This window comes from Bos grunniens, chromosome 18, assembly GCF_055505025.1.
Source record: "Bos grunniens cultivar Pamir isolate PY7600 chromosome 18, Bosgru_T2T1.0, whole genome shotgun sequence".
Classification (NCBI taxonomy): domain Eukaryota; kingdom Metazoa; phylum Chordata; class Mammalia; order Artiodactyla; family Bovidae; genus Bos; species Bos grunniens.
In genome coordinates, this window is record NC_141182.1 from 15,568,267 (window position 1) to 15,577,910 (window position 9,644).

The 9,644-nt window shown below is 46.0% G+C and overlaps 1 long non-coding RNA gene and 1 pseudogene across 1 annotated transcript; both read left to right on the forward strand.

Annotated features, from left to right (window-relative positions):
• Positions 1-389: 389 nt before the first annotated feature.
• Positions 390-2,014, forward strand: LOC147353149 (uncharacterized). Its single transcript, XR_015145432.1, has 2 exons — positions 390-525; positions 1,703-2,014. It is a non-coding gene; the product is annotated as an uncharacterized LOC147353149 (long non-coding RNA).
• A 6,028-nt stretch (positions 2,015-8,042) lies between these two features.
• Positions 8,043-8,661, forward strand: LOC147353150 (large ribosomal subunit protein uL22 pseudogene; annotated as a pseudogene).
• Positions 8,662-9,644: the final 983 nt, after the last annotated feature.

The window sequence follows — 9,644 nt, forward strand, 5'->3', positions numbered from 1 at the left end:
GCTGGGGGAGTTATCGTAGGACTCGCAATCTTCGAGTTTTAATTGTTTATTTATTTTTTCTTCCTGTTATGTTGCCCTCTGTGCTTCCAAAGCTTGGCACAGATTCGGCAGTGAGAAGGTTTCCTGGTGTTTGGAAACTTCTCTCTTTTTAAGACTCCCTTCCCGGGATGGAGCTCCGTCCCTCCCTCTTTTGTCTCTTTTTTTGTCTTTTATATTTTTTCCTACCTCCTTTCGAAGAGTTGGATTGCTTTTCTGGGTGCCTGATGTCCTCTGCCGGCATTCAGAAGTTGTTTTGTGGAATTTACTCGACGTTTAAATGCTCTTTTGATGAATTTGTGGGGGAGAAAGTGTTCTCCCTGTCCTACTCCTCCGCCATCTTGGCTCCCAAGCTCTGGGCTCACATTTAATTCAAAGGTGTTCTTTTTCTTCCTCTGAAATAAGCTATGAGATTCTTTTCAAACCGAAGAAACCGAAAACCATCTTGAATTACCAAAGAAGCTCCTCAGCCCCCTCGAGGCCTCTCGGGTAGGGAGTCACATCTTAAGAGGCCCTCATCCAGGGGGCGTGTGCAGGCTGCCTGGGTGTGGAAGAGGGAGCTGAGCACTGGGCCCCTTCCCTGCCTCTCCCTCCAACAAGGCACCCCAAACTAATCAGCACTGGCAGCCAGAGGGGAGAAATTCATTAGCAGATCTGGTTTTGCATAATTTAGTGGTTGGCATTAGCAAATTAAGTCTGCTTGGCTTCCCTCGTTGTAATGGCCTTTAGAGGAAACGTGGGGAAAATACCCGCTCATAATCCCAGCAGTTTTCTGGAGCTGATAATTAATAACAACAATAAACTGTTAGTAAGACGTTGCAGTTTCCCCTTTGCAGGCTTTCATGCTTGCTGCTCGCAACTGTAGCAAAGGAAAACAAGTCTGGATTATTGTCCGTTTGATGACCAAGAAACTGAGATGGGGGTGGGGTGGGGTTCAGCTGGGGAGGGAGCCCTCCTCTCTGCTGCCTGGGGCGTGTTAACGGGCGAGTGACGTCAAGAATACTGGGGTTCAGGCAGGACCGACAGCTGAGGCCCTGCTCCACCCACAACCTTCTCAGTGGGAACCTTATTCCTCACTTAGCTACAGCAAATCCTATTAACATCAACAATAATAAAGCCAATATTTGTGGATTACTTCTAGGCACCAAACTATTTACTTCACTATCTTATCATTAAACTACAACCACCCATGAAGTGGTCACTGACATCAGCATCAATTCACTGGTGAGGAAATGAAATCTCACAGAGGTGTAACAGATACAAACAACTGAATTGACTTCCTGGCCCTCAGTGAGTCTCCTTCTCCAGTTTCCTTCTCTAGCCAATGGCTTTGCCTATGTCACGTTGTCCTGCCCTCTCGGCAACCTGATTGGGCTAGGAATGGGCTACTGACACGAGCTTGGCCAATCAAAGCCCCTTTCTTGGATTTGACAGGCTGGAAGTAAGGCAAGGGAGCAGTCCCCCTCTGGTGATGGCTGGAGCTGTGGCAGCCTTGTATTTCCTGTGGCTGGGGGTTGACGGGCCCCCTCCTCACCCTAGAGGAGCAATTGGAGATTTGTTCCCTATGGATTAATACTTCAAGATGAGAATAGCAGGAAAATTGGGAGAGGAGTCTGGGCCCTGCTCTGATAGAAGATAAGAGACCACGTATTTCTCTTTCTCAAAGTCAGAAGACCTCCCTGACTACACATGTGGAGAAATGAATGTTCCCTGATGGTCAAAAGGCAAGTGATGATGACTACCCATAGGCCTCTTCAGAAGAATCCATGTTGGCTAAGAGATGCACCTACACACATGGGAAGATCGAGATATTCCAAATATGGACTCTGAACCAGGCAAATCAAAATAATTGGCCAAAGGAAACCCCAAAGAAAGTGATTTAAACCTCCATGAGGGCCCAGCTCTCTCTGAGTCTGCCTGTATGTCTATCCAGAGGTGCTGTACTCTTTTTTGTCCTAATAAATACTTTGTTTCACTCCTTTTTGTCTTTGTGGGAATTCTTTTCCTTAAAGCCAAAGAGCCAAGGCCTGATCACTGACCACTGGTCTAGTACCAGCATATGATGCTCTCACCACTGTGGCCTGGACTCAGCCTCTGGCCAGGAATCGAAACCCTGCTTCAGGCCGCTGCTGGCCGAGGCCATGAGGTCACTCCCGTGTGGAGGAAGTCGGGAAGACAGATGTAGCAACAGGGCAGGGCCGGGTGGGCCGCACCCTGTAGTATTTGAGTCTTTTATTCTAGTTGTCCCTGAGGCGCATGAGTGGTGAGAAGCCCCAGTAGCTTCCAACAAACCCCCTTCTTCTGGAGCTTGTTGGATTCAGGTTTCTCTCTCTTGAAACCACAGTCCTCAGCGTGGTTCCCCCAGGAGGTGTGTATGTGACAGGGACTGGAGTCCTTTCCATCTGCACCAGTGACCAGGGCCTCCTGGGCCTCTCCCTTCGAGACATGTCTGGGGGGATGGGGACAGCCCTGATGGGCCACTAGTTCTTGCTGTCACCCCCCTCCTCGGCAGCAGGGCCCGTAGGTCCCCCTGCCTGCAAAAGAGCCCCAGGGAAGGACAAGTGAGCAAAGGCTGCATCCTCAGCTGAAGCCCCAGACCACTGCACTAGGGGGAAATGCTCAGGTGACTGGTGGGGCTGGCCCTGTTGAAACTGTTCACCTCAGATTAGGATTTGGACCTCGCCAAAACCTAAGCCAAAGCCTCAGTCTTCCAAATGAGATCACATAGCTGGTTTCAGGACCTAATGATGCTCAGGTTCTTGATATCTTGTTGTAGAAAGAATTCAATGAGAGACAAAGTGATAGGTAAGAAGTGGATTTATTTAGAGAGAAACACTCCACAGACAGAGTGTGGGCCATCTTGTAAGGGGAAAGGCCCTTAAATATGGTGTGCTTAGTTTTCATGGGCTGAGTAATTTCATAGGCTAATGAGTGGAAGGGTTATTCCAACTATTTTGAGGAAGAGACAGAGATGTCCAGGAATGGGGGCACTGTCCACTTGTGGGTTTTGATGGTTGGCCTTGGAACTGTCATGTCGTCTGTGGGTGTATCACTTAGCTTGCTGTTGTGTCACGGTGAGAGTATACTGAGGCTTAAGGCCTAGTGGAAGTCAACTCATCTACCATCTTAGATGTATTTAAAGATTGTACCCTGCCCCATTCCCTCCTGTTTCACTTTGGGGCTTTGAGATTTTGAGAGGAAGGTGGCCACAGCCATCTTGGGGTGAGGGGTGGGGGAGGTGAAGATGTCTACGAACCAGCCTCTGGCCATTGCTCCGGGCCCAAGCCTGTGTTGTCTGTGAAAGCCCCTGGGGGCTCTCACTCCACAGCTTGGAGGGTCCCCAGCCTTCCTCGTCTACTCATGGGCCTCCCTGAATGGTATGAAGCTGGCAAGTGCTTTCCAAGGCTTGCTCTCTCTCCTCATCCCCCAAGTCCCTTGTGAAAAGAGGACCTGGGGCTCCTGCTGGACTGAAGAATTCCCCTTTTGGCCTCCTGAGTCGGCAAGCCAGAACATGGGGGCTGTGCTTAGATTGCTCAAACCGTAGCTCTGCCACCCACTGGTCTTGTGCCCTATAGGGATGCCCTTTGACCTCTCCATGCCTTAGGTTGTAAAATTTGTAACAACATGGAGGACAAGGACAAAGTGAGTACCTGCCTTAAGGAATGAGTATTAGGACTCAAAGATATTATAAATAAAGTGTTGTTTAGCCCCTAAGTCATGTCCAACTCTTTTGAGACCCCATAAACTGTAGCCTGCCAGGCTTCTCTGTCCATGGAATTCTCTAGGCAAGAATACTGAATGGAATGGGTTGCCATTTCCTTCTCCAGGGGATCTTCTCAATCCAGGGATCAAACCCAGGTGTCCTGCATTTCAGGAAGATTCTATACCTCTGAGCCACTGATGGGGGTTTAGTTGCTAAGTTGTGTCTGACTCTCTTGCAACCCCATGGACTGTAGTCCTCTGGGTTCCTTTGTCCATGGGATTTCCCAGGCAAGAATACTGGAGTGGGTTGCCATTTTCTTCACTAGGGGATCTTCCTGATCCAACCCATGTCTCCTGCATCGCAGGAAGATTCTTTACTGATTGAGCCACTGGGAAGTTCCCAAATAAACTGTATTTACAAGTAAAACAGTGAATTCAATCAATGTTGATTAGTAAAGATGGGGAAACTGAGATAAAGAAAGAGAAAGCATTTCTTTTTTTTTTTCCTAAGTAAATTTATTTATTTATTTATTTTACTTTCACTTTTCTTCTTTCTTTTTGAGTTATAAATTTTTATTTATTTTTTAACTTTACAATATTGTATTGGTTTGCCGTATATCAAAATGAATCCACCACAGGTATACATGTGTTCCCCATCCTGAACCCTCCTCCCTCCTCCCTCCCCATACCATCCCTCTGGGTCGTCCCAGTGCACCAGCCCCAAACATCCAGATCATGCATCGAACCTGGACTGGCGACTCATTTCATATATGATATTATGCATGTTTCAATGCCATTCTCCCAGGGAAAGCATTCCATTCAAGGTTTCATTGCAGCCAGGACAGACTGGGACCAGAAATCAGGCACATCTGGCCAGTGGTTATATCCTAGAAAGACCCAGAGAGAGTACACTCACCCTTCATGCCTAGTCCCATGGCCAAAGGTCTGCAGATGTGATGCCTCTGAGAAATGGAATATTTCCTGACATATCAGTAAACAAAGGATGTCACAGTCATCAGCAATTTCAGCCACCACCAACAGTGAGCTGGTGGGTCCAAAGGAACTTAGGAAGGAAGCAAATACCTGACGTCTAGCAGCCACCAGGCTGTAGCCACTCCCTATGGTGATCTCAGAGGAAATTCGGGATGTGAAGTCATAGGATACTGGACCCAGATAGCTGAGGTGCATAGCAAAGGAATGATTTCAGTAAGCCCAGACTTTTGCATCTTTCCATATGTAGAAAATTGTTAAATTCCTTGAGATATCTAGTTTTCTTTAATTAACTTTAATTAGATATCTCAGTTCAGTTCAGTCGCTCAGTCGTGTCTGACTCTTTGCGACCCCATGAATCACAGCACGCCAGGCCTCCCTGTCCATCACCAACGCCCGGAGTTCACTCAGACTCATGTCCATCGAGTCAGTGATGCCATCTAGCCATCTCATCCTCTGTTGTCCCCTTCTCCTCCTGCCCCCAATCCCTCCCAACATCAGGGTCTTTTCCAATGAGTCAAATCTTCGCATGAGGTGGCCAAAGTACTGGAGTTTCAGCTTCAGCATCATTCCTTCCAAAGAAATCCCAGGGCTGATCTCCTTCAGAATGGACTGGTTGGATCTCCTTGCAGTCCAAGGGACTCTCAAGAGTCTTCTCCAACACCACAGTTCAAAAGCATCAATTCTTTGGCGCTCAGCCTTCTTCACAGTCCAACTCTCACATCCACACATGACCACAGGAAAAACCATAGCCTTGACTAGACAGACCTTTGTTGGCAAAGTAATGTCTCTGCTTTTGAATATGCTATCTAGGTTGGTCATAACTTTTCTTCCAAGGAGTAAGTGTCTTTTAATTTCATGGCTGCAATCACCATCTGCAGTGATTTTGGAGCCCCAAAAAATAAAGTCTGACACTGTTTCCACGGTTTCCCCATCTATTTGTCATGAAGTGATGGGACCAGATGCCATGATCTTCATTTTCTGAATGTTGAGCTTTAAGCCAACTTTTTCACTCTCCACTTTCACCTTCATCAAGAGGCTTTTTAGTTCCTCTTCACTTTCTGCCATAAGGGTAGTGTCATCTGCATACCTGAGGTTATTGATATTTCTCCCGGCAGTCTTGATTCCAGCTTGTGCTTCTTCCAATCCAGCGTTTCTCATGATGTACTCTGCATATAAGTTAAATAAGCAGGGTGACAATATACAGCCTTGACGGACTCCTTTTCCTATTTGGAACCAGTCTGTTGTTCCATGTCCAGTTCTAACTGTTGCTTCCTGACCTGCATACAGATTTCTCAAGAGGCAGGTCAGGTGGTCTGGTATTCCCATCTCTTGAAGAATTTTCCACAGTTTATTGTAATCCACACAGTCAAAGGCTTTGGCATAGTCAATAAAGCAGAAATAGATGTTTTTCTGGAACTCTCTTGCCTTTTCCATGATCCAGCGGATGTTTGCAATTTGATCTCTGGTTCCTCTGCCTTTTCTAAAACCAGCTTGCACAACTGGAAGTTCACGGTACACGTATTGCTGAATCCTGGCTTGGAGAATTTTGAGCATTACTTTACTAGCATGTGAGATGAGTGCAATTGTGTGGTAGTTTGATCATTCTTTGACATTGCCTTTCTTTGGGATTGGAATGAAAACTGACCTTTTCCAGTCCTGTGGCCACTGCTGAGTTTTCCAAATTTGCTGGCATATTGAGTGCAGCACTTTCACAGCATCATCTTTCAGGATTTGAAATAGCTCAACTGGAATTCCATCACCTCCACTAGCTTTGTTCCTAGTGATGCTTTCCAAGGCCCACTTGACTTCACATTCCAGGATGTCTGGCTCTAGGTGAGTGATCACACCATCATGATTATCTGGGTCGTGAAGATCTTTTTTGTACAGTTCTTCTGTGTATTATTGCCACCTCTTCTTAATATCTTCTGCTTCTGTTAGGTCCATACCATTTTTGTCCTTTATCGAGCCCATCTTTGCATGAAATGTTCCCTTGGTATCTCTAATTTTCTTGAAGAGATCTTTAGTCTTTCCCATTCTGTTGTTTTCCTCTATTTCTTTGCATCGATCGTTGAGGAAGGCTTTCTTATCTCTTCTTGCTATTCTTTGGAACTAGTTAGCTTTAATTAATTAATCTTTTGTTTCTACTACTTGCCTTTTGTTGCAAAACTTCTTTATAACCTGGCTGCACAACTAGCCTTCTCAGAGCAGTTCTCTCAGGGTTTTTGGAGATGCTGCTTCCTGGGCTTGAAGTCCTAGAAACTTCCACTGAATAAAATATAACTCAACTTTTAGGTTGTGCATATATTTTTATAATTGACACCACCAACCAGAGGTCTTATGTGTATCAACTGCCATGGGAAGATAAAGACACTGGATAGGGGGTGATGAGCTTCTGAGGATTAGAGTTTTTAAGTGACGGAATCTATCCTAGTGAGCCAGGCAGAGATTGGTGATTTATTGGCATTTCAGAAAAAGCTGTCAACCACCCCAGTCAGCAACTCCCTTGCAGGCACAGTGCCAGGAGCCCCCTCTCCTACTCCTTCTCCCCCCAGTGCTGGGGTATGGGCAGCAGCGCCAGGCACCCAGCAGATGCTGGTCACCTTGCTGCCCAGAGATGAGCATGGGGGCTCAGACTTCTGTGCTGAGGGGCTAGTGGTGTATATGCCTTCCATCCCCACAAACATCTGGTGAGGTTGCCTGTGCAAGCCAATTTCCCTGAGTAGGGCAGGGTAGGGTCCGTGCAAGCAGAGACTGTCTCATGCCCTGGGCTGTATGGAGAGAACAAGGAGTTAGCTGGGATGCTAAGCTACTGATACAGGGGAGGCTTGAGAAGCTTGGAAAAGGAAAACCTCTCCTTTTTATCTTCTATCTCAGACAGCTGTTTGCATTTTTTTTTTTTTTTGGAAAAGGTCAGTTTTCATTCCAATCCCAAAGAAAGGCAATGCCAAAGAATGATCAAACTACCGCACAATTGCACTCATCTCACACGCTAGTAAAGTAATGCTCAAAATTCTCCAAGCCAGGATTCAGCAATACGTGAACCGTGAACTTCCAGTTGTTCAAGCTGGCTTTAGAAAAGGTATAGGAACCAGAGATCAAATTGCAAACATCCGCTGGATCATGGAAAAAGCAAGAGAGTTCCAGAAAAACATCTATTTCTGCTTTATTGACTATGCCAAAGCCTTTGACTGTGTGGATCACAATAAACTGTGGAAAATTCTTCAAGAGATGGGAATACCAGACCACCTGACCTGCCTCTTGAGAAATCTGTATGCAGGTCAGGAAGCAACAGTTAGAACTGGACATGGCTTTTCCGGTAAGCGGCCTGAGGTGACCCCTAAAAATGGTGCGCTATTCACTTGACCCAGAAAACCCCACAAAATCATGCAAATCAAGAGGTTCAAATCTTCGTGTTCACTTTAAGAACACTCATGAAACTGCCCAGGCCATGAAGGGTATGCATATCCGAAAAGCCAACAAGTATCTGAAGGATGTCACTTTAAAGAAACAATGTGTGCCATTCCGTCGTTACAACGGTGGAGTTGGTAGGTGTGCACAGGCTAAACAGTGGGGCTGGACGCAGGGTCGGCGGCCCAAAAAAAAGTGCTGAATTTTTACTACACATGCTCAAAAATGCAGAGAGTAACGCTGAACTTAAGGGCTTAGATGTAGATTCTCTGGTCATTGAGCACATCCAAGTGAACAAAGCCCCCAAGATGCGGCGCAGGACTTACAGAGCTCACGGTCGGATCAACCCACACATGAGCTCTCCATGACACATTGAGATGATCCTTACTGAAAAAGAACAGATTGTTCCTAAACCAGAAGAGGAGGTTGCACAGAAGAAAAAGATATCCCAGAAGAAACTGAAGAAACAAAAACTTATGGCCCAGGAATAAATGCCGCAAAAAATAAATGCAAATAAAAGTGTTGGTTGTCTTAATTAGTAAATGTATTTCACGTGTTAGCACAAAAAAAAAAAAAAAAAAAAAACTGGACATGGAACAACAGACTGGTTCCAAATAGGAAAAGGAGTCCGTCAAGGCTGTATATTGTCACCCTGCTTATTTAACTTATATGCAGAGTACGTCATGAGAAACACTGGGCTGGAAGAAGCACAAGCTGGAATCAAGATTGCCGGGAGAAATATCAATAACCTCAGGTATGCAGATGACACCACCCTTATGGCAGAAAGTGAAGAGGAACTAAAAAGCCTCTTGAAGAAGGTGAAAGAAGAGAGTGAAAAAGTTGGCTTAACGCTCAACATTCAGAAAACGAAGATCATGGCATCCAGTCCCATCACTTCATGGCAAATAGATGGGGAAACAGTGTCAGACTTTATTTTTTGGGGCTCCAAAATCACTGCAGATGGTGATTGCAGCCATGAAATTAAAAGACACTTACTCCTTGGAAGAAAAGTTATGACCAACCTAGATAGCATATTGAAAAGCAGAGACATTACTTTGCCAACAAAAGTCCGTCTAGTCAAGGCTATGGTTTTTCCAGTGGTCATGTATGGCTGTGAGAGTTGGACTGTGAAGAAGGCTGAGCGCCAAAGAATTGATGCTTTTGAACTGTGGTGTTGGAGAAGACTCTTGAGAGTCCCTTGGACTGCAAGGAGATCCAACCAGTCCATTCTGAAGGAGATCAGCCCTGGGATTTCTTTGGAAGGAATGATGCTGAAGCTGAAACTCCAGTACTTTGGCCACCTCATGCCAAGATTTGACTCATTGGAAAAGACTCTGATGTTGGGAGGGATTGGGGGCAGGAGAAGAAGGGGATGACAGAGGATGAGATGGCTGGATGGCATCACTGACTCTATGGACGTGAGTCTGAGTGAACTCCGGGCATTGGTGATGGACAGGGAGGCCTGGCGTGCTGCAATTCATGGGGTCACAAAGAGTCAGACACGA